The sequence below is a fragment of the Cupressus sempervirens genome, chromosome 2 (genome assembly GCF_028749045.1).
Source record: "Cupressus sempervirens isolate cs-2001-9-10 chromosome 2, ASM2874904v1, whole genome shotgun sequence".
Lineage (NCBI taxonomy): Eukaryota > Viridiplantae > Streptophyta > Pinopsida > Cupressales > Cupressaceae > Cupressus > Cupressus sempervirens.
The window spans coordinates 635,896,586-635,922,293 of record NC_143119.1 but is presented as its reverse complement, the minus strand read 5'-3'; positions in this window follow the sequence as shown (position 1 = coordinate 635,922,293).

The following is a 25,708-nucleotide window of genomic DNA, read 5'->3' as shown; positions in this document are numbered from 1 at the left end:
GCCCACGTGGCTTGACAAGGCAATGGCAAGTTTGTATGTGGGCATTTAAGCCAATGAAAAGGAATTGGCTTTAAACTATTTTGTACCTCCACCTTTTTAAGCACCTACCTTGGTGTTGGTTTCCATGCACGTGGAAGGGGGTCATGATTTCTTGGGTCAGCATGCGAATTCCCTTGAAAATCTTGCAGAGGCACTTTAAGCACTTAGTGTTTGGAGGGGGATGTGATGTGGGTTAAGGGAGTTTAGGTGAGAGTTGTGATAAGTTAGTAGGTTTTGAACTTAGGTTAGTACAAAGGGGTAAGTCAGTTTAGTTTAATTTTTAGGTAAGTTTTTTAGTGTATGATAATATATATATACATATATATATATATATATATTTGTGTTATGCTATTGTAGTTAGTGTTTGTTAAAGTAGGATGTTAGTTTATAAGTTAGTAGTGTTAGTATAGGTTAATTTAGTATTAATAAAGTAAGTTAGTTTATGTTTTAGGTAATTTAATTTATATGTTTTAAATTTAGTTAATTTATTTATTTTCTTTAATGTTGGCAATTATATTTAAAAAAAACAAAATTGTAGTTAGTGTTATTCTTTTGTTAAAGTATTTTTAGATTAGTAAAGTAAATTGATAGGAATTAGAAATTGTTAATTTTAGTTTTTAATTTAGGTGTTAGTATTAGTTAATGTTAAATTTGATTTATAAAATTTAATTAGTTTTAAAATATGGTAAATATTAGAATTTAGATAGTCAGTGTTTTGTCTAAATGTTTTAGTAAAAATTTAAAGTTAGAATTTGTTAATGTAATATTGGATTGTAACTAGAAAAGTTAGTATCATTATTGGTTAATATGTTATCTAAGATAAGTTTGTTAGTATATTTAATCCATCTGAAAAATAATTTAGATTTATTAAGTTAAGTGATTATATTGTTCTTAAATAAAAAATTAGTGTTATTTTATCTTAAAATATTTTAGATTAGTAAAGGTTGTAAAATTAAGTTAGATTATTAGATTAAATTTTAAGTGTTGAATATATAACTAGATAGTTGTTTAGTATTGCGAGTTTAGGATAATTTGATTTACTTATTTTAAGTATGATATATTACTTTAAAATTAAATAATAACAAAACAAATGTCAAAATCAATTTAATAATGAATGCTTAGATTTAACGATCTTTTCATACTCATTGATTATATACTTAAATGAAAATGACAAGACATTGTAAGGATATCTCTTATCTGTTTCTCATTATACTTATACTTTAGCATGTATTAACTTAGTAGATTACTTAAAAAAAAATTGTTGGTGTGTTTTTGCTCGAATTTTGGGCATGACATTTTGGTATCAGAGCTCGGTTTCGTGACACTTGGGCAACAATGGGTTCGTGTAAAGTGTGGACATTTAAAAGTTACTCTACAAAGTAGGGATTGCTCCTTGAATTTTTTAAAGAAGCCAATACATTTTTTCTAAACTATGATAATGATAAGTAAACCTAAGCAAAACCTGAAATTGGTATCAGCGAATGTAAGTGGTCAAACATAATTAGATAACCTCATCTTAACGACTGGAAAACAACTGACTCAATGCAAGAAGGTTATATTTATATTAAAGTAAATTATGATCTCTTTAAGAATTTGAAATTGTTATCGAATACGAGCACCTTGAGGGAAAACTAAATTAAGAACCCTAGAACATCTTTAAATCATGTGAGCAGAAACAATCAAATAACCTAGAAGTCAAAGAGAAAGTGTTTCTCAACATCTTTAGTAGAAGTCAGATTTTGTCTGACCTGATCACTTGTACAAGCATTGTAGTTTATATCAAGTATGGAAGGTGATTTAGTAAACTAGTATTGCTTTAGACAATTACAAACATAAGTAAGGGAAAATTATGATCTTTGTAATCTAATTTTGTACCTTTGGGTTGAAATATGGAATAGATAAAATAAATGGGGAGTAAATAGGAAGGTAACACTTGAAGAGTATATCATGTTAACGAGTCATTGGGATACCTCTACCCTATTAAGAATTTAATATATATTGTTCTGGTAATCCTTGAAAAGAAAATGAGAGCTAAATTGGAATCGACAAGTAACCTTTGGAAATATCAACAATAGGATCACTAATGCAAGAAGCTATTTGACAAGCAAGATAGCTTGGAACACACAAAGGAAGAGAGTATCTTAACCTACTATGAGGAATAGAACCCTAATTAGGGAATAAATCTATCTAAATATATGATTCTAAGAATGAAATTAAATGGTGAGAAGTATGTAACATATAGTGTTGAACCGACAAGATAGAAAATGAAAACTTTTGTGTTAGGGTTATGTGAGTCTATTTATGTTAGTAGGCTTAATGAGTAAGCATGAGTAATACTAAATTTTAACTACCAAGTAAATTCTCATATACTCTGGTATTGAAAATATTGGAGAAATTATAACCCTACAATATAGAGAAAGTAAGGTCGCAATGAAAGTATCAACCTAGTGTGAACTAAAGGTTTAGGTATCAAAGTTAAGTAATAAGTGGATTATAAGCCACGAGGCATGTTAAGAATGATGATGATGACCTATATCGATAGCAAGGAGATAGTTGTAAGAATGAATAAGTAAACATGGTCATTGGATAAGTAAACATTGATGACACCTTAAATAATTGTTACATACCTAAGTAGTTGCAAACCTACAACCTAAGGATGAATTCATAAATCACTTATGACTAGGAAAATGTGAAATATGGAACTTTTGATAAGAACAATAGCATTCAGTGCATTCTCAGATGATAATTAGAACTTGTGTAAATGATGGAATAACACAAATAGTGATACATGTATGTATGGAGGATCATACCAATTTGGTGGGATTGATAACCCAACTTCAATAGATTTATTGTGGTGAGATTGACCGAAGAAAGATTATGGGTAGGAGCCCTAATATTCAATTATATTAGATTGAGGATAATAGATTTGATATTGTAACTGCAACTTAGAGTACAACTCCATTGACATTGATGCCCCACATGTTTAGATTCTTCAAAAAGAAACCAATGTAACAACAAGAAGATTGAAGGGGACTTATTTTGGTAGCCTCGTATTTGCACTTTTGAGTGAGTTCTAATCAAGACAAACCCCTTTGTACAGTAAAACTCTAGTCATAGGGTGATGTCAATAAAGTGAGATATGTAGTTAGTATGTGGGATCAATCATAGTTGAGCGACACGACCTTTAGACCACCATCTAATTTCAATTCAAGATCCCTGCAACGTAGTTGGAATACCTAATATTTATCCTTGCCTTTAGAGACTTTGGTATGGATGCATTATGTCAGTAATGTAAATTTTGTAAGTAATTGGATTTAATTCCTTATCTGCCTGATTTTAGATATTGGTATTTTAATGTTCTTTCCTTTTTGCCAAATAATGTGTTGTGGGGCTATTTAGCCAACTTTACTATTGATGATTCTATTTTGCCTCTAGGTCATGTCTTCACTTCTTAATTTAAAATTTTACTATTGTGGCCACTCTTTAGTTCTTTTGTTTTAGACTTTTGCATTGGATGTTTCATCCTTGATGTTGATTTTAAATTTTGGGGCACTATCTTGTGAATTTTATTGGCAAAGTGACATATGATGAGCCTACCAAAGGGATTCCTAACAATCATGTGAATGCACAACATTAGGGTATGGGGTTATTAGTGAGAGTATTCATGCCCCACCCTCTTCCAAAACTTTGACAATAGGAACTAGTGTTATCTATTAACTGTTATGAGTAATGAAATTGCACCCCAACATAAATTTGGTTAAGGCTACGAGTTAACCGAAAGGACTTCTAGATGGAAAGATCCATGTGGAGTGATGGACTAGTTGAGTATCCTATCAAGAATCAGTGTGTCATGAAAACTCTAAAGTAAAAGTGTTTAACCTTAATAAAGAGCCAAGTTGCTCATTATGAAAATCTCATTTGAGGGAGTCTCATACAGATGTTACCTCGATGAGTGGGTGTTTGGAATATGGAATATCTATGATATTATTATTATTAGAGACTTTATAAGTATGCTATACTAGATTTATATGTTGTAAGGAGTATTTGACCCTAGAAAATGCAACCATGTAAGAACTATGGATTGAACTTCACTTTTTAGTAAGAATAAATAGGTAAATATGTTACTGCACCTGAGTATTTATATGAATTATTGATCATTATTTTTACAAGAGTAAATTTTGGTATAAATTTAGACAAGGTCTAGCATAAGATGAAACATTTTAGTTGTGCAACTTCCAGGAGGAAGTCAAAAGCTAGTGGGGGAGGATGTAAGGTCCCTTCTCACACACACTTATTAAATATGAATTTCTTTGTTAAATCTATTGTAGGAGATTTGAATGGACATGAAGTTATTTTTTATGTTGTGAATGTCTTAATGAAATTAAGAGTAGTTGATACATCCATATTTTAATACTTAGTGATTCGAGAACTACTACATTATCTTGACTAATTAAACATTAAAATTTCACTCACAATGATACAAGGCATTTTCACCTGATGATAAGGGTGTTGATTTTGGTACCTTGATGATTGGGTTTTATACTTTTACATAGTTCAGTATTCTTTAATTGGTGATGTTTATGATGTTAGGTATATGCATGCCCAACGATGATTATTCTAGAATTTTAATTTGAATTAATGAATAAGTTTGTTATATTGATTATGTGTTTGCTGATGATTAAATGTGAGTAGAAATGAATTAAAAAATTAATTATATGAAAGATTCATGTTTTGATTTATGTAACTATCCGGATAAGTTTTAAATATATGCATGTGATTTTTTTGAGTGATGTGTGTAACGAGTGTGCAAAATATTTTAGCCAAGAAATCTAATGAAAAAACAAAACTGAACCCTATGTACCAGTTGTGGAAACCAGGGTTGAGTCTAACAAAAGATGCAAACCTCATTGTTCGTATTTTATTTGTATCATGGTTTGAAATGAATGTATCATTTTGTAATCATTAAATGTTAATGTTTTGTAACAATGATTTTCCAATGTTGTTTGACACTCATGAATTGTATATGCATTCCAACATGATAGTTAGGGTTAACCAAGTAACCTAAAGATCTTATTTGGACTAGATTAGTGACCTTTTTGCTAATTAGTTAGTAATCAAGATTAATTACCCTAATCAAAATTAGTGAGTAATCTATATTTTTGAAGGTTGTTAGAAAGTCCTAAAATTTTTCGTAGCTTTTGATAGGTCCCTAATTAATCCTAAAGGCCTAAAATCATGAAATATAAGTACCCAAGGGGTATGAGTATGGGTTGGGGGCATTTTCCACCCCCCTATCCCCTTTTGTTGACTTTTATGGTCACTCAAAAACCCCATTTTTTCTTTATTGTGAAAATTGATTGTTTCCATCATGAGTTGGATAACTTTAACTCCACCTTGAGGTTAGCCTTAGGTCTAGTTGAGTTAGAAGCCTCTAGAACTTTAGGCAAGTTGGGGAGTTATTGCTTTTTGGGAGTGGTTGAGTTTATGATATTATTTAGAGGCAATTTTGAGAGGGTTTTGAGTGTTCACCCAACCTCTAGTTTTAGAGTGGAATTCAGGATTGAAGGAGAAGGAGAAGGAAGGGAATGCTCATCTCAAATTTGTTCATTTGCCATAACTCAATTTCTAAGGTAGAAATTCCTCAACTCATGTTGTTCATGCTTAAGTTATTATGTTTGCATTTGTATGTTCGTATGTGTTTTGAGTATGTTTGGGAGGGATTGAAATAGGTTTTCTTAAATGTGTTTCCTTTGTGTTTTGTTTTGAATTTCGAAGGGATTGTATGGGTTGTATTGGCATTACTCACCCTCAAATAGGGTAGAAGTGGCCATGTATGGGAGGAGGTCTTTAGTTGGACTCCAATAGTGCAGAGTCTCTTCTCAAGATGAGTAGAGGGAAAGAGAGTAGGGTGTTATGGGCCCCTACTCATCAGCAAAAAACATGTTTTGAGTTTTAAAATTTGAGAAGCCAAAGAACAAATGTCCTTGTGATATCAGCCCCGAAAGGGCATCTGTGGAAGAATGAAAGTTCTTGAGATTTTAGCCTCGAAAGGGCATATGTTATGGTGTTGTGGCCGACATCTCCTGTTGGAAAAAACCACCTTCTCCCTAGTCTGGTTCAATGATGAACATATTGTGCAAACCCAGGATGGGGATGAATGTCTAATTTTGTCTTCATGTTGAGTTTTGTTGTCTCCTAGTTAGTTTTCATTCTCTCCATGATCACTATGATGTATTGCAGAATTCGTTATGGATCCCTTGTTAAGGGCCAAGAGGGAAATTCAAAAGTGTTAATGGATTTCATGTATGTTGGGAGTTTTTCTCTTGGGATATTATCCTATGTAAAAGTGTTATATTTAAACTTATTGTTGAAGTGGCAATGAAGTTGAGTTTTCTTACTAGTTCTTTCCTGGTGGAGCCTTTAAATTAGGTGGTGAATAAAAAAATGATTCAGTAATATCCATGCTTATGATATTTCTAGTTCATTTTAAATTTTTGCATATGTACTTATAAATCAATTGTGATGATGTTTACCTTACTTCAGAAATCATATGTTTTCAAAATTTTACTCATTTGATTAAGGTTAATTAGATAAAAATGATGATATGAAATTTTGCATTTAAAAAATCAAGATATGTTAAAGGGAATTCGATTGATATGATTGGTATTTCACTTCACAAATTTTGTGAGTAATAGGAAGCATAATGCTTCTTCTCGTATGTTCAAGCATTGCATTTAACATCTACATAATAAATCAACTTAGAAAACCCCCTCCATGACTAATAAATAAATTTGAAATCTCATACTTAGACAAAAATGGCCTTAAAAAAAAAGTGTTTCCAAGAGCAAATATGCTCGGAATTTTGTATGGGGTAGAAGTTTAATGTTCTTGTGAACAGAGAATCCTAAAAGATTCTCTAATTATCCTTTTTAAGCTTAATAAAGATTCTCTAATTATATTAGTTTATGTTTTAGGTAATTTAATTTATATGTTTTAAATTTAGTTCATTAATTTATTTTCTTTAATGTTGGCAATTATAATTGTTTTTTTAATTCTTGTAGTTAGTGTTATTCTTTTGTTAAAGTATTTTTAGATTAGTAAAGTAAATTGATAGGAATTAGAAATTGTTAATTTTAGTTTTTAATTTAGGTGTTAGTATTAGTTAGTTTTAAATTTGATTTATAAAATTTAATTAGTTTTAAAAAATGGTAAATATTATAATTTAGATATTAAGTGTTTTGTCTAAATGTTTTAGTAAAAAATTTAATTTGAAGTTGTTCATGTAATATTGGATTGTAACTAGAAATGTTAGTATCATTATTGGTTAATATGTTGTCTAAGATAGTTAGTATATTTAATCTATCTTAAAAATAATGTAGATTTATTATGTTAAGTGATAATAAATTAGTGTTATTTAGATTTATTGTTCTTAAATCAAAAACTAGTGTTATTTTATCTTAAAATGCTTTAGATTAGTAAAGGTTGTAAAATTAAGTTAGATTATTAGATTAAATTTTAAGTGTTGAATATATAAATAGATAGTTGTTTAGTATTGCAAGTTTAGGATAATTTGATTTATTTATTTTAATTATGATATATTACTTTAAAATTAAAGTAATAACAAAATAAATGTCAAAATCAATTTAATAACGAATGCTCAGATTTAACAATCTTTTCATACTCATTGATTATAAACTTAAATGGAAATGATAGGACATCGTTAGGAGATCCCATATTTGTTTCTCATTATACCTATACTTTAGCATGTATTAGCTTAGTAGATTATTTAAAAAAAAATTGTTGGTGTGTTTTTTCCCGAATTTTGGGCATGACAAATCCTTAACTGATCCTATTTGTTGAAGCTTAGCAAGTTGGCTAAAGAAGTTTTCTGTCACACTATTGCTGTATTGTGCTTGGAGTTCTTCTATAAAAATTGACCATGATACAATGAGACCCTTTTTCCTCCTATGAGTACAAAGCCAATGTTACCAAATGAATTGATCTGGTTCTAGATATAAGGAATCCATCATGACCTTTTGTCCATATGGGATTTTATGTACTTCAAAAAAATTCTCCATTTAATTTATCCATGTTAAAGGATCCTTTCCATCAAATTTGTGCATATCCACCTTTAGAAATAAAATTCATAGATCCCATAAGATTATTAAGATTTGTATAATTATTAGTCGACTTGAATGTTTCACCTCGATTGCTTGAGAGCTCCTTGCTTGTTTCATTCATATAGGTGCTTAACATGCTTCATCTATATGATATATCTCTTCGTAGGTCACACATATACCTCTTAACCACTTCCTTGAACTTACTAAGTTCCCCATTGGGATTACTATCCTTTGTTGCTTCACAATTTTGATGAAAGAATTTCCCTAATGTGGTAGCATTCTTTTTGCCTCTTGTTGAAGGCCTCGTCATGATGGAAACCAATATTTTTTAAATAAATCACACAAATAAAATGTAAATTCTTTGATTTATTATTTTATGTTTTTATTATAACTTACTAGGGCCAAGATACCCTTACTTGGAAAAATTCCCAAAAAATTAGCAAATTTGTCGCCTTGAGAGATAATTTTCCTAATTTTGCAATATTTTTTTCCAATTTTCTCCAAGCTTTGAATTTAGGCTCCTCTACCATGTATTCAAAAACTCAATACAAGTTATACTCCAATTTGGTAGGATGTGAGAGATATGAAGATCTCAATAAATTGTGTAGAAATAGTAATTTTGTAATAATTTTCTCAAATTTGCTCTAGTTCTTCTAAATTTTGGATTATAGCTTCTTTAGTATGGTCTTCAAAAACCCTTTAAAAATCTTTGAAAAATTCAATAAAATTTGAAAGTTATGCTCCTCCCAAAATTGCCCAATATTGAGAAAAAATCTTGCCTCTATGGTGCCAAGATCATGCTCTGATACCACTTGTAATGAAATAACTTGCACAAGAGAAGAAATAATATGAAATATTATATAAATACTTGATAATAACTAAGAGTAATAGGCAACTTTGAGGGGGCAACCTCCAAATATCTCCAATGAGAACACACTTCACAATATGATGTTGAAATAAGACTCACAACCTCCTATATATACCTAATTATGCTTAGGTTAAATAGAAACAACTCTAGGTAGCACCTAGGCCTACCTACTTACCTAAATAATAATATAATAATGATAACATGACTTAGTTGAGGATTAAGATAGCCATAAGTTGACTATTCATAACCCTATATACACCAATATTAAGGGTGTAGCATTGCCAGTGTCATCATAATAAGACATATCATCATAATAATATTCAACAACATTACACACCACATCATCAACATTCTCTTCTTAATTAGACTTCTCATCTTCATTCTGACCTATGGAGAAAGAGATAGAAACAACACAATATTCTGGTGAATGAGGCAACTAACATATTAAACACCATGGAGGATCATTTTCCATATTGATAGAGGCCCTTTGGAGGGGATCAAGGGTCTTCTTCTCACTAGCAATCTTTCTAGGAGGATCAATAGGTTTCCCATCCTTCCATTGGATGGTATAAGGATAATTTTGCATCCTATTTTGTTTACTAAAATTGTTGAACTGTGATCTATCACCCACATTTTATTTGTTAGCATTTCCAATTGGAGGTTTCATGTTCTTCAATAGATTCAACATCTAATCTATCTTATCCTCTTCAAGCTTCTTATTTGCCATAGGTTTATCACCTTCCTTTTTGTTGTTATGAGGATTGAAAAGCTTTGGATCATCTCTTCTTCCTAGCTTCCCAAAAGCTTTGATATTATTCTCAATGTTCACAACTATTCTAAGGGAATCTCTTAATGTTCTAGGATCTTTATCCCTCAAAATATAAGCCATCTTAATATCAAAATCATTGAAATATGTTGTAAGGCAAACATTTTCCTCCAACCTCATTACTTGAAACAATTTGTACATTCCCTTTTGAAATCTGACATTTAAATCAAATGTAGACTCATTTTGATTTTTCTTTATATTGTTGAAGTCATTCAATATAAAACTAGCATTAGTATTATCCTTGTACTATTCTTTAAAATTTTTTCCAAGATCTTCCCAAGAACTGATGCTATTATCAGGTAATCTCCTATACCAATCCATGGCATCCTCTGTGAGGGAATGTACAAACAACTTCATAATCATTCAACATATCTTTAAACTTTCTAAGGTTAGCTTCACCACTGATAGCATTATTTCCAAAAAAAATTGTAGCCTTATCTCTTAGATCATTTGGGATAGGGTTTGGATGAACAGGGATACCTAAGAAAGATATTTTTTTTATAACTCTCCATACACATAGGTCTCTTTGTGAAACCTACAACACCAACATAACTGGATCCAACAATTTGATTCTAGATATTTGTTTTTCCTAGCTGGACACTAGCTTGCTATGCTACTATGTTAGAAGAGGAAGAAGGGATAGGTTGAGAAGCAATGAAATTACTCATTTTGGGACCATAGGTTGTAGTAGAAAAAAATCCTAATGAAGGCTAACCTTGGTTTGTATTCAAACCAGAGGTAGATGCCATAAATTGAATTTTCTTCCTCATTTATGTTGCCCGAGCTTATTCTACACCTTCTCAAGTTCCTTAACTACATCTTCTCGCTCCTTCTTAGCTTTTCCAATTATAGATCTATATTAGACATGGTAGGTTATTTTTTGGATGTAACAATTGGTTCATTTATCTTAACACTAGTTACCTTCTGCTTACCCTTATTAGTAGCTTTGGTGCTAAGATCAATTACACTAGCTTTAGTTTTCTCTCCAATGGGTTTATATGGATGGATCTGTATGGCCACATGATCTCTTTTTTCTTGCATAGTCCACTCATAATCATGATCTTTGGATCTCATTTCACCAACATCCAAAAAAAAATTTGATTGTAAGGAAGTAGACTTATCTTCTAATTTCTTATTTTGTTCCTGCAAAGCATCCATTCTTCTAAGCAGGTTGTCTCTTTCAATGACATCATTCATAGTGTTTTGCTCCTCTTTTTCCAAATAGATGCCTTTGATAGCTTCTTCAACAACACTTTTCCTAAGGTCTTCTACTTCTACTAGTAGAGCATCAAGGTTGGTAATGGATGTCTCTAATTATGTAGGATCACTTAGGTCAATGAGGTTTCTCTCAATAAAAGTAATATGCCTAAGGTTAGATCTACTTGATTGAATGCTTCTAGGTCTTAGATGCTTATTTATTCCTTGTAAATCACCTAATCTAAAAATAGTATCTCCCATGGATGACACCATTTTATCTTAGTAAAGCTAATCCTCTTGAAAAGGTGTTATAAAAAAACTAACCAAAAGCCTAGTACTTTTAGACTCAAAACTATGGGACAAAATTTATTTCTCCACTAAGGGCCGGTATTGAGGATTATTTGTGGGCTTCCACATATGATTGGACTCCCCTTTCTTCAGAGGCTGATTCTTCCTACTAGCTTTTGGTAATTCTATTTACAACAAGATTTCTAGATTCTCTCTTACATATGCTTTCGTATTTTTTCTTCTATCAACAATTTCTTATTATAATATCAACATTAGCTAACAAAATCTTTGATTGAGTCATCAGCCACTAAAGAAATTTTTTTTATTATGGCTAGAAGGAAGGAAAATATTATAAGAAAAAACACGCCAAACTAATCTGACACAAGGGCCCAACCTAGAATAACTTTAATACAATGTACTTCAGGAAGTGAAAACTTTATTTGGTAACAAGACACTATGCAAACACATCCTACATCATGTAGCTCTTGTAGTATTGGGATTTTTTAGATTCTCAAGGTTTGTCACTTAAAAGAGACCAATACAAAACATAGGTACAAGACAACCAGACATATGATTGTAGATGTACAACTTACACTAGAGACTCCAATATCTCAACTAATAAATTCCTTTTCATAGCTCCCAAGCAGAGTCGCCATTTTGTTGGTGTTTTAAAACTACAAATCTAAAACACCACTAGAATACAAACTAAAGGTATACCTAGGTATTAACTACTTCCAATTTTTAGCAAAACCCATTTAGATCTCAACCAATTAATGAAACAAGAGTGCTTCCTACACTTTTGGCTCTGCTAACCAAGGTGGGTTTACCTAGGGATTTCAACATTTCTTCATAGTTTCACGACACATCCCTTTAGAGAAGATTTTTTCTCTTAATATTCTTGGAATTGAATTCAACTGAAGAATTATGGTAGCTAACTACAAACTCAAGAGTTATTACAATAAGTGAATGACCAACATATAATTTTTTGTTACAAACTTTAGATATTGATTTGATTTTTAAATGATTTATGCTACTGAAATGCTGCTTCAATTTGCATTCTAACTTATGATTAGTGCCTTATTGATTATTACATAGAGTCATATTAGTGAATTTTTATCTATTTAATTGACTTTCAATTAAATTTATCAGCAATCAACCCTAAATCCCATTCTTATGATATCCCTTCCATATATTTAGAAACCCTATCAATTCATAGAAGCATTTACTTAATTGCTTGAATTAAAAGAGACAATGAATTGATATACAATCTATCCAAGCTACATTAAACAAAAATGAACTTTTCTCATTTAGTCTCAGAATAATGATTATAAGAAAAAGGAGACAGGAACTTAGGACACAAAATATAGTAATTTCCCTCTTTGTATTAATCTCCTTGAGAATGATTCATTTATTTGATACAAGACTCAAAGGATAACTCAGAATATGATAAGTGTTTCATTTATTCATCACTTTGTTCTTGAAATATAAATTTGAAACAACATAAATTTGACACAAAATTTGGGCTGACTGCAAAATAACATTAGCACTAAAAGAAAGTAGACTTTTGACCCTCACTCCACATCTTGGAAATCATTTTATAAGACAAGTATTACATACAAGATATACATGGGAGGAAACTTGTCAAAGTTTGATTCAAAAAAAAATACAATAACATTAGATACTTTCTCTTGAAAATATTCTTTGCATTTGGAAAAAAGATAGGAAGCAGTTCCAAAACTAGCAAGTGGTGATTTCTCTTTAGGTGTTTCCAAGATGAGCATGTGTACAACTTTAAAAACCTCTCATAATCACTATATTTTCTCTATTTTGTCTCTTCTTTCATTCAACTATGATTTCTAATTGCTCAAACACCATCTTCAAATGGTAAGGCCTTTATACTAGCTATAAAATCCTAGATCATAGTATTAGTTTCAATGCTTGGACAAGTGGCATCTCTGATCGTATTCAATTCATCAAGGCACTAATTCCATTTTGTGTCTATGATGGCCTTGACTTCTACTTTATACAACAAATCAATCATATTGTAGATTCTTGAGATATCTACTTCATTGTTATAGTATGCAAAAAATCTCACATGCTTTAGAATGCCATCAAAATAAGATGACCATTCCAACCACTCCTTCACACTTCTAGTTTCATCTATAATGCTAGGAACAAAGTTGGGAGTCCCCATAGTAATTATTTTCATTTTATTTCTAATCAACTACAATTTCCCCAAGAAGAAGCAATTTAATTATTTAACTTTTTGAAATCAATTTTCTAATAAGGAGAATTACCTCTTTGGGTAACTCCTTTTGAGTCAACATGGGTATAAGATTTTCAAAAAATTGTGTATACAAACCCCATGTTGTAAACATAGGAGATAACAATGAAACTGCTTTAGAACAATGATATTCAACTCCCTACAGGACAATGTAGCTACTATGTATATTTTATGAGGAATATTTTAGAGAGCTTATCTTATGAATCAACAAATTTTGTATTGTTCTAATTTCTATATCTTTGTTTGATTCTAGCTCTTCCTTTTCAATGACCATAGGCTGACATGATTCATCACCTACATTTGTTGCATATTGATGTATTTGTACACTTTTATCATCTACCTCAGCAACATGCCTAATAGTATCTTTCAATGTTTTTACCTCATTTTATAGAAGGAGATTCATTTTCTCTAAGACATATATTTTTCATTTCCTCTTCATAGTGTTTCCTTGTATCCACATACCTATCAAAGGCTGCATATAATTGTTCCTCCAACACATCACTATTATTCTTTCCCAACAATGATGCTGAAGTCAACAACCTATAGATTTGATTGCTAGATGTGGGTTGAAGATTCCAGAAGATTACATTACCACTAGGAGAATATTTAATTTCTATGAGGTTTGACTTTTCATTTTCTGGAGCCAAGCTCCATATTGCCATATTCTGAGCATCATTTTTGTAATCAAACCCTCTTAGTTCTCCCTGTTGATTCACATCTTCAAAAAAAAATATCTTCTCTTGTCTTCTATTTTGGTCAAGAAAGAATAAATAGTTTATTTCCCATCTTGGGAATATGATCATGCCACTTCTCTTTATCATTTCTCTTTCTTCTTCCATAGTTAGGGTTTCACTTTCATGATCATACTCCTATAGCCTTCTAACCATTTCTACTACCTTTTCATTGGAGTCACTTAGCTTTAACTATAATGATAATTCACTTTTCTTTAATTCGAAAAAGAAGCTTTTAAATTCTTATATTTTTATGAAACTATCATCTTTCATAAACTCTCTGGCTTCAACGATGCTATCATCTATTATCCTAGCCTCCACCTGCAATTTCTTTGCCCTCTACTCATATTTTTTTTCTCGTGCCATTAAATGTCTTCACCTTGCATCATTGATGTATTAATTATTCTTTGGCATAATCTGTAAGGCTTTCTACCTTACCTACTAAAGAATCTTAATAATTTCTTGTTGCTTCCTTCCTCTTTGAGCTCATGTTGAGCCTTTAGGCTATTCCCCATCATCATCTCTTTGAGCTCATGTCAGAGATTTAGTATATACTCTATTCTTTATTTCTTTAGGGTCTTGGGCTATAATTTCATCATAATTCCCAATACATTTATCAAATCTAGGCTAGTACCATTCTTCATGATAAATTGCCTTAAAATATGGGTCAATTCTTCATTTCTTCTTCAAAGCTCATTATCTCTCTCCACTTTATTTTCCTATCTTTACAAATATTTGTTGAAAATATATTGATACAAGTATGAATATGTGTTTAAATCATTATTTGTCACTAATGTCAAAGTTGCTACTTGCTAGTAAGATAATTTCTTAGATGATTTGAGTGCTATCATTTGTTTGATTCATCAAGAAGATTTTTTCAAATGAGGTAACAACAACACCTAGAGGAAAGGTTGAGTTATGATATGGAAAAGGAGTACAAAGATAAGTTAAGACAGTGACATTATTGTGAATTTATAATATACTTAAGGTTGCAAAGGATGAATACACTGATTAAATTTAGAAGAACAAATTAAACTAATTATGTCTACCAAGATTAACAATCTGCATAGGAGATGTCGAGAAAAGTTAGTTTAACTGATTAGAAAATTAGTTGGAGTTGAGAAAAGTCAATTTTAGTGTAAGCCAAGTGATACAATGTAAGCCAAGTAAAGTTTAGTTGATGTCGAGCATTAGTAAACTTTAGTTTGTGCCGAGTGTTCTGACAGTGGATGCCAAGCAATGCAATATGTATCGAGCATTAGAAGAAAGTTAATGTCGAGTGTCAGAATTATGAAAAAGATCATGAATTTGATGAATCTAAGTTGACAAGTTTGGTTTCTTGGATTGTGTGAATAATGTGGAAGATAAGCTTGATGAGATGGTGGCATAGAATTCATGGTGAACTATTTTGAGGTGAATTCAAAGAAGATTGGAAGAGAAGTTTCTAGAAGGGAATGAAATGAAATGATGGGTAGATTCATTAAATCCTACCCGATCTAACCTAACCCTAAAATGGATGATGGAGGATGAATAGAAAAAGATCTTAATTCTCAATTTATAGAGATGGCTAGTTAGAAGAAAAAAATTTCATATGCAAGAATCTAAGGAAGACAAGGGGTCTAGGGTATTGCTTCATTTAGTGACCTAAGAGAAGAGAGTGCTATTGGCAAGAAAAGCAAGAAGGCTTAAGGATACAAATGCTTGAAGGGTGAACAAGATATCTGAGCTAAAGTGTGTGAAAGCCAAGTAGAATATAGGATTGAAAATAAAGATCTATAATTTGCAAGTGTGTTGAAAGTTATTATTAGATCAAACCTTACTATTACTTTCTAATCATTGTACTAGTCTAAGGTAAATCCTTTGGATTAAGGTTGACCTAACAGTCATTTCTAAATCCTTTAACCAAGTGACATTCTAAGTGAATGATCCAAAGTCCTATAACAAGGATCACTCCTAATAGGGTGATTGAAATCCTTTAACTAGGTCACATTTAACAGTGTGCATTGTACCCTTTAACATTGTTGGCCTTTCAGAGGGAATCACTTCAAAAGAGTGAGAATGAGTAGCACATTATTAGTGGTTTTTTCCAAATTGGGTTTCCATGTTAAATAATTATGTAAAATGTGTTATTGAATCTATTATGTATCATGTTTACATTTTTGGAAAATTGATTTGAGAGTAACCTACAAGTTTAAGTGATTGCATGACCTAATGGATGCATGCATGATGAAAATGTTTTATGGATATGGGTCCACTAAGTTGTGAAAAATTTTAATTGTACATGTGGACCTTGGATAACTAATTCACTCCCCCCCCACCCCCCAAACAATTATTGTAAAGAATTCCAACAATTGGTATCAAAGCCATCTACTTAAGAGGACTAGACTGAAGGTACTAGAAGCAAAAAGATCAAGAGGTCAAAAAGAGAGGTACCCAAGCTTAATATAGATAAATTTTCTACATGGAAAAGTTTGATGAAGCTACAACTAGGAGGTCTTAGAGATCATGCACAATCTACCATCACCATAGAGCATGTTGATCTTATTGGAGCCTTAATTATTGGAGATCTGAAAAAGAAGAAAGAACACAACCAGGCAATGTTGGAGATTGCCTCTACCCTAAGTTATGCTGAGTTTGATGATATCAAGGGTTATGACACTACAAAATTTTTTTTGGATGCTCTACACACTATCTATAGAGGTGAAAAAAATGTTCTAAGAGCTAAATTTGAAAGTCTTAGAGGTAAGTTTGATGATATGAGAATGCAAGAAGGTGAGAATATTTCTCAATATTGCTCTAGGATAAAAAGTGTTGTTAATGTTGTATTGCATAAAAATGTAATAAGGGAATAAAAACTAAGAAACTAATGCATATTCCTACATGATCATGCAAACCTCAAAATATGCAAGAGAACATGTAACTAAAAATGACATGAAATAACAAAGATCTTAAACTATTGAAAATAACACCTATACAAACCTCATGAAATCACCAAGTGGTTGATGGTTTCCTTGCTTATGGCATGTGGTTGCTCACAAATCGTGTAGCATAATAATGGGCTAGATAGTAGATCTGGAAATGAGGAGAGGGCTCTCCTTTTATAGGAAATGAGATGAAATAGACGATTGAGAGTCAATGCAAGATGAAGGGCTAGGATCTCTCAAGATCAATGAGGTGTCCATGAGGTAGAGGCCAAGTAGAATCCATGTGGATCAGGGTTTTTGACCATTCAAAGGGGGCAAGATGCTCATACATGTGTGAGCAACCTTTGATGGTGACATGCCTATGACAAGTGTAAGATGTGTGAGACACCTTGATTCTCATGCAAGAGGACAAGTGTGCAAGAGGTGTGGAAGGCATGAGGGGTGTGGGAAGTGTGAGCATTACTCACACATGTGTGAGCATACACTTAGGATTAAAAGGAGATTAACAAGGTGATTAGGAAAAGTAAGTGCGATTAAGGAAGTGACTAGGCTTAGAATGATGGGTTAGGTAGGACAGTGAGGTTAGGTGAGGGTTAAAGTTAGGAGCCATGTGCTCAAATATGATTAAATGTAATATTTAATTCCAATTAAGATTAGGAAAGGAATTAATTAACAAAGTACTTAATTAAAGTTAATGGGTTAGGATGCAAGTGGAATATGCTAGAATTTAAATAAACCTTAGTTTATTTAAATCAAGGAAAGGTGAACATAATTAAATAAATGTAAATTTATTTAATTAAAGGTAGGGTAATTAAATAAATAATCAATATTTATTTAATTGGTCATGAAAAGGGGATTTGGACAATTTTAGGTGTCTACATTTTGCCCCTCTTTGATATAGCATTAGTAATGTTATATCAAAGAAGAATAAAATATAGTGGATGGAGGGATAATACTAGTAGTGTGATGCCCTAGTCATGGAGGTATGAGGGAGGATGACAAAAAGACTAGTAGCATGATGCCCCAATCATGGAAGGATGAGGAAGGATGACAAGGGTGGAAGGGTATGCCCCCTTGAGAGGACATGCGGGTTAGGAGAACACGAATGTTCTCTTGAAATGGATGGGAGGACGGAAGGGAGTGGAAAATGATAAGAGTGATAAAGTTATGTTGTAATAGTGTAAACAACCTAAGTTTGATATTGTACTCAACACTAGGCACCAAGGTATGAGGAACCAAGATGACAATGTGTCAAGTACATGATAAAAAGGGTCTAATACAACCATATGCCTTCTGAAACCATGATATGGAAGACCATGATTCCTGGGACAATATGATGCAAAGAACATGATAAATGCAGAAAATAATAATGCATACAAGTAACAAGCAATCATGCACAATAAACCAAAAGCAAAGAAATATTTTGCCCCTAGTCAAGCTAAAAACCAATTAATGGATTGATTGATGATGATTTATTGAGGATGGCAAAGCTAACAATAAGCATAATGCACATCCAAGGATTGGGAAGGATTCATCCCATGATAATGTTGTAATATGGTTAATGGATTATCAACTGATTGGGTCAAATTGATGAATTGATTAATGATTGATGTGCAAGATCGCAAGATTAGATTGATTGAATTAGTATTGATTGCACATTGGTTGAGACTTTTTTTGATGTTTTGATTTTATGGTAGATGGAAGAATGAACGTGGATGAGATTGGAAGAATAGATATTGATAAGATGAAGAATGATTAGAGTAGAATAGAAATTGATCTGATGTGAATGGATTAGAAGAAGAGAAAATTGATTGAAATAGAGCATAAATGATTGTGATTGAAGTGAGTGGAAGAATTAGATTGAATGTGACATGAACGAATGTGGAAGAGAATGGATAGAATGGATTGGGACCAATGACAAGGGAGAGCCAAGGCATGGTAAATGGAGGAAAAGAAATGGGATTCGGTGGACAAAAGGGATGGTGAAAGGATATAGGGGCCAAATGATAGGGTATCAAAAAATGCAAAACCAAGGACCATGTTTCGAAGGAGTCCCAATGCTCCATACCAAGAATAGGAAAATGGAAGGAAAGGATGTGTGAAAATGGAAAGATGGTAGAAAGTCTAGTGTATGGAGGAAGAGGATGCATGTGTTCTTCCAAAGCATGTATGAACATTTTGTTATTGTGCCTCTAGTAGTGATCATGGGCATGGGTATGAAAGTGGAAGGAATAAGGGATATGGGAGGGAGGGTGTGAAAAAGGGATAATGATATGAAGGACATGGATGAAATGGAAGGGATAACCAAGATCAAGGACATATGAAAGGGGGATGGAAATATGTAGGAGTATGGATGGAAAATGGATGAACATGACAAGAACTATAGAATGCAAGATATATATAGCATGTCAAGATCAAATATATGGATGAATTATGGAAGTATATAGGATAATGTATGGATGATGTGCAAGGGATATGGAAAGTGCATATGAATGGATGAAAGGACAATGAAAGTCAAGATCAAAGATGGAAAAGGGTGATGAATGGTAGGTGGAAGTATGGAAGATATGTAAGGGAGAGTGGTATGGATGGAGCTTACCCCCAGTATAAAGTGCAAGTGGAAGATGAATAGTGAATGGATGGATAAGTGGACATGGAAGACATTGGATACATGATAGGAAAATGAAGGGAGGAATCAAACATCTATATATATATATATATATATATATATGTGTGTGTGTGTGTGTATAGTATCCCTTATATATATATATTTATTTATTTATTTTCAAGGGATTTTTACTATTTTCTCATAGATGTTGGTAGGATAGTGAAAAGAAGGATCAAGTGGATTGGGGAATGGAGGAAAATAACTTATGTTAAGGTTTGGATTAAGGGGATGGAGTGGGTGAGAGGAAGACTTGGGTGATGGATGTTAGGTTGGAAGACTTGTGAGAGAAGGGATGGAGGAGGTAGAAAGATCATCATTGGCACACACCTTGAAGGGTGATGGAAAGGAGGAAATTGTGGAGGATATGTAGGAGAAAGTTTGGATTTTGGGATATAGGGACCCAAAATGGATGAAGGAGACGATGGATTTAGGATGGTGGATTTGGGTATATAAGGTCCCAAAATGGAGATGGAAGATGGAAGTTGGGATGATTTATGAATGAGGGAAGCTTTTGGATTAGTAAAATTGGATGTCATGTTGAATCTTTCTTTGAGATTCATTGCTACATTATGTAGCTTTGGGATCCACAAAATTTTTGCATTTTTTATTTTGAGCCTTTATGGCCTTTTGATTTTTCTTTAGATCATATTTTTATTTTCTTGAACATGTTGTTTAGAAGGGACATGTTGATCCTTGGGCTTTTGTGGATTTTTGTCTTTATTCACTTTTTCTTTGGCATCCAATTTGCTTCCATTGGCCATGGTATGGGTGCATGAAGATAAAGGGGATGGAGAGTGTATGGATGGTTAATGTTGGAAGGATTTCAAGGATGTGTGCCTTTGTTGATCTTTAATAGGAGCATGACGGGATGAAGTGGCAAACATGGACATGGTGGATGGATGTATGTAGGGACCAAAAATGGAAGGAAGGGATGAAGGGCTTGTCTGTGGAACATAAGGACCTAGAATGGACAGAAGTGAGGAAGGAATGGGAATATGGATATAAGGTCCCAAAATGGACTTGGAATGTGTAGGATTGGAAAATTTGGGTTTGGAAAGATGAATTTTGGAGTATGGAGGAGTGGAAGGTGTACCAACATCTTGAGACATTATTTCTTCAATGGGATACTTATTAGTTTCAACACAAGATGCGAGTCCATGTATATGGGGTTCATGAGAAGATTGGTTAGGCATGATAGGATCATGTGGAGGATTAGGATCACGAGGGGGATTATGGGGGATAATAGGATTTTGAGATGGAGGGGGATCATGAAAGGAAAATGAAGGGGTTCTTTGATCTTGACTTAAAATAGGATCATGTAGTGGAATGAGTGGATCATGAGATGGAATAGGATCATGAGATGGAGTGGAGGGAATGGAACCATGAGATAGAGTGATTTGATCTTGACATGGAGGAGTATTAGTGGATGGAGTGGAAGGAGAATCTTCATAAAGTGGAGGATCTATGGAGGCTAACTCTTGAGATGGAATAGAATTGGTGGTACATGGAATGTCTTGATCTTGATTAGGAAGTGGATCATGAGATAGACTGTAGGGGTAAATGGATCTTGAGGGATAGAGGAACAATGATAGATGGATCATTGATAGTGGGTGTTCACATCACATGACTGGAGATAAAAGTAAGTTCATTACCTTGAATTAATATGATGAAAATAGTGTAAGGTTTGGTAATGATGCACCTTGCCTAATAAAAGGAAAATGTTCTATCAAACTCATAGAAAAGATTTTATGTGACAATGCTTATTATGTTGAAGGACTTAACTATAATTTTTTCAGTGTCTCATAACTAAATAATTCAAGTTGTAAGGTTGAGTTTGAAAACAAGATTGCTAATATTTATGATACTGATGGAAAACTAATTGGAAAAGGTGATCAAACTAGAGGTAATCTATTCTACCTTGATATAGAGTATGCTACTTATTTAATTGTAGAATTTGATGATGTACAACTATGGCACAAGAGGTTATGTCATGTTAATTTTGATAACTTGGTTAGTAATAGTAACATGAGAAGAGTTAGAGGTTTACCTAAGTTGAAGAAACCTAACAATATAATTTGCAAATAATTTTAGGTAGGCAAAATGATAAAGTCAAGTTTTAAGAGTAAGACTCATACCTCTAAAGGAATTTTAAAGATTGTTCATAGTGACTTGCGTGGACCAATTGATGTGCAAAGCTACAAAGGAGATATGTAAATTATGATATTTGTTGATGATTATTCTAGAATGATGACATTTATGTTTTTGAAATAGAAATTTGATGCTTTCTAATTTTTTAAGTGGTATTTAGCAAGATTTGAGAAGGAAACAAGTAAAAGTTTGAAATTCTTGAGATCTAAGAGAGGAGGAGAATTTACATCAAATGAGTTACAGATGTTTTATAATGACAAAGGAATCAAAAGACAAAAATTGCTCCTAAAACCCCTCCAAAAAATGGAATTTTTGAAAGGAGGAATACGACTGTAATGGACTATGCTTGGGCACTCATGATGGAGAAAAATGTTGCTTTGAAATACTGGAGAGAAGCTGTAAGTACAATTGTCTATACCTTGAACTATGTACAAGTCAAGAAATGTACTCATTCAATATCTTTTGAACTATGGTATGGGTACTCACCCAATGTAAAATATTTTAAGGTATTTGGAAGCAAGTGTTATATTCTTAAGGATTTCATGAATGGTAAATTAGATGCAAAAAGTGAAGAAGGTATATTCCTTGGCTATTCCATAAGAAGTAAAGCTTATAAGTGTTTAAATACTAACACTAACAAAGTTGTGGAAAGTGCAAATGTGAATTTTGATGAATATACAGAGGTACATGAGGCTAAACCTAAAGGAACTAGAAGAATACAAATAATTTGTATACATTTATGAAGGTATGTCTACTAATGAAGGTGCTATAAATCAAGTTGTAAATCAACAACAAGTTTTAGTGATTGCCGAGTGACATACTATGAATGCTAAATTACAATTAGGAACCAAACTACATTTAGGTGCTGAGTTACAGAATGAAGTTGAGGCACATTCTAATTGTAGGATTAGCATACATGAAAGAGATGTTGAACTACCTGACAGAAATGTACATAGTGATTCAGAAGTTGAGAGACCAAGTGAAGAAACTAGAATAGATACCAATATTGTCCAAGTATGTCAAGAGACATCACCCTGCTTCACAAATCATTAGAGATAAAGATGCTAGACCAATGACAAGGAACAAGTTGAGAAATGATACATGTTTACTAAGCATGCAAGAACCTAGAACATTGAAAGATGCCTTAGAGGATATGGACTAGAGTAAAGCCATGTAAGAAGAGATTGAAAAAATTGAGAAAAATAAGACATGGAATCTTATTCTGAGGCCAAACGACAAAAATGTGATTAGCACCAAGTGGGTATACAAAAAAAAGTTAGATGAAAATGGTGAAGTCATAAGGAACAAGGAAGGATTAGTTTTTAAAGGATATGCACAAGAAGAAGGGATAGACTATGGAGAAACATTCACCCCTATTACAAGATTGGAAGGAGTAAGAACTTTGCTTGCTCACTCTGCATACAAAGGTTTCAAAGTTTATCAAATGGATGTTAAGTCCACATTTTTGAATTATACATTGGAGGAAGAGGTTTATATAGAACAACCAGAAGGATTTATTAATGCTAACAACAAAAATATGGTATGTAGACTACATAAAGCTTTATATGGTTTGAAGCAAGTACCAAGAGCATAGTTTGAAAGGCTTCATAATTATCTTGTGATCATTGGATTTGGGAGGACTAATGATAACAACAATCTATACTTGAAGATAGAGAAAGGAAAAGGTATTTTCCTATCTAAATTTTTTGTTGATGATATCATATTTGGAGGTCAAGATACTTTATGTAAGGCTTTTACAAACAAAATGAAGAAAGAATTTGAGATGTCTATGTTTGGAGAGATCAAGTTCTTTGTGGGTTTGCAAGTACATTAGATGAAATATGATATATACATCACTCAATAAAAGTACATAAAGGAGATATTGAAATATTTTGGATTGGAAGATTCTAAGCTAGTAAGCACACCTATGGTGATAGGACATAAATTGTCAATGGATGATGATTCAGCTGAGGTGAATCAAATATTATATAGGTCCATGATTGGAAAATTACAATATGTAGTACATAATAGAATTGATATTGCATTATTTGTTGGGATAGTTGCAAGATTCTCTACTAATCCCAAGGAGAATAGTTTGATGGCAGTTAAAAGAATAATGAGATATCTGAAAGGAACAGAAGATTATGGTCTATACTATAAGAAAAATGATAAATTCTAATTGAGAGCCTACACTAATGCTGATTGGGATGGAAATATTGATGACAGAAAGAGTACCAGTGGATGAGCATTTTTCTTAGGCAAAAGGATGGTTACATAGGTTAGCAAAAAACAAAATTGCATCTCCCAATCTAATACTGAAGCTGGATATGTTGTTGTTGCAGTAAATTGTACAAACATTATATGGATCAAACAACTACTCAAAGGTGTGAAGGAGGAAATCAATGAACATGTGATACTTTATTATGATAATACAAGTGCTATAAATATATCAAATAATCTTATGATGCATACAAAGACTAAGAACATTTCAATCAAGTATCATTACTTGAGAGAGTTAGTTCAAGATAAAGAGGTGAAGATGGAATATGTTAACACAGAAGAGAAAATTGCTGATATCTTCACAAAAGCATTACCTAAGAATGTTCATGAGTATCTATGAGGTAAACTAGGGTTGATATCCCTATCAAAGGCTATCTAAGAAGAATGAGGAGTGTCTGCATCAAACAAGTTGATTGACATATGTTATACATTGATGCAATGGATATTACTTTAGGAGCTGTTTAAAGTAATCAAAGAGCTAGAGTTACAAATCAGTCACAAGCTTGGTGACCGAGGGAGAAATTAAAAATTTTCATATCTACATATTAAGATGACAAGCCTTTGGAATTATTTTCAAAAATGGAAAAATTCTATTGAGGGAGAAATCTTGATCTGCTTGATCCTACTGAGGGAGAAATCATGACTGTTGAGGGAGATATTGTTGTCCAAGAGGTAGATAAAAGAAAACATGGAAGGAACATGGAATACCTAGTAGGAGGGAGTTAATGAAAAAGGGAGATATAAGAAGTGATCCAAAGGGAGTCATAAGGATGATGTGATTGATTGTTTGTTGATCAACATAGAATTTTGTAACATATTCAGAAGATGAACGTTGTTGATAGAGGGAGAAATTTCAATACAAGGAATCATTTTCTTTTTGGTATTTTGTTGGTTATAATGATTAAGTTTGGTCAGTTTAGTTTTCCATCAATACCAAAGAAGGAGATTACTGAAAATAGATTGATACAAGTATGAATATGTGTTTCAATCATTGTTTTGTCACCGATGTTAAACTTGCTACTTGTTGGTAAGATAATTACTTAGATGATTTGAGTATTATCATTTGTTTGATTGATGAAGAGGATTTGATCAAATGAGGTAATAATAACACCTAGAGGAAAGGTTGAGTTATGATATGGAAAAGGAGTACAATGATCAGTTAACATAGTGATATTATAGTGCATTGATAATTTACTTCAGGTTGCAAAGGATGGATACATCGATTAAGTTCAGAATAACAAGTTAAACAAAGTATGTCTACCAAGCTTAATAATTTGCATAGTAGGTGGCGAGAAAAGTTAGTTTAAGCCAAGAAAAAAATTAGTTGGAGCTGAG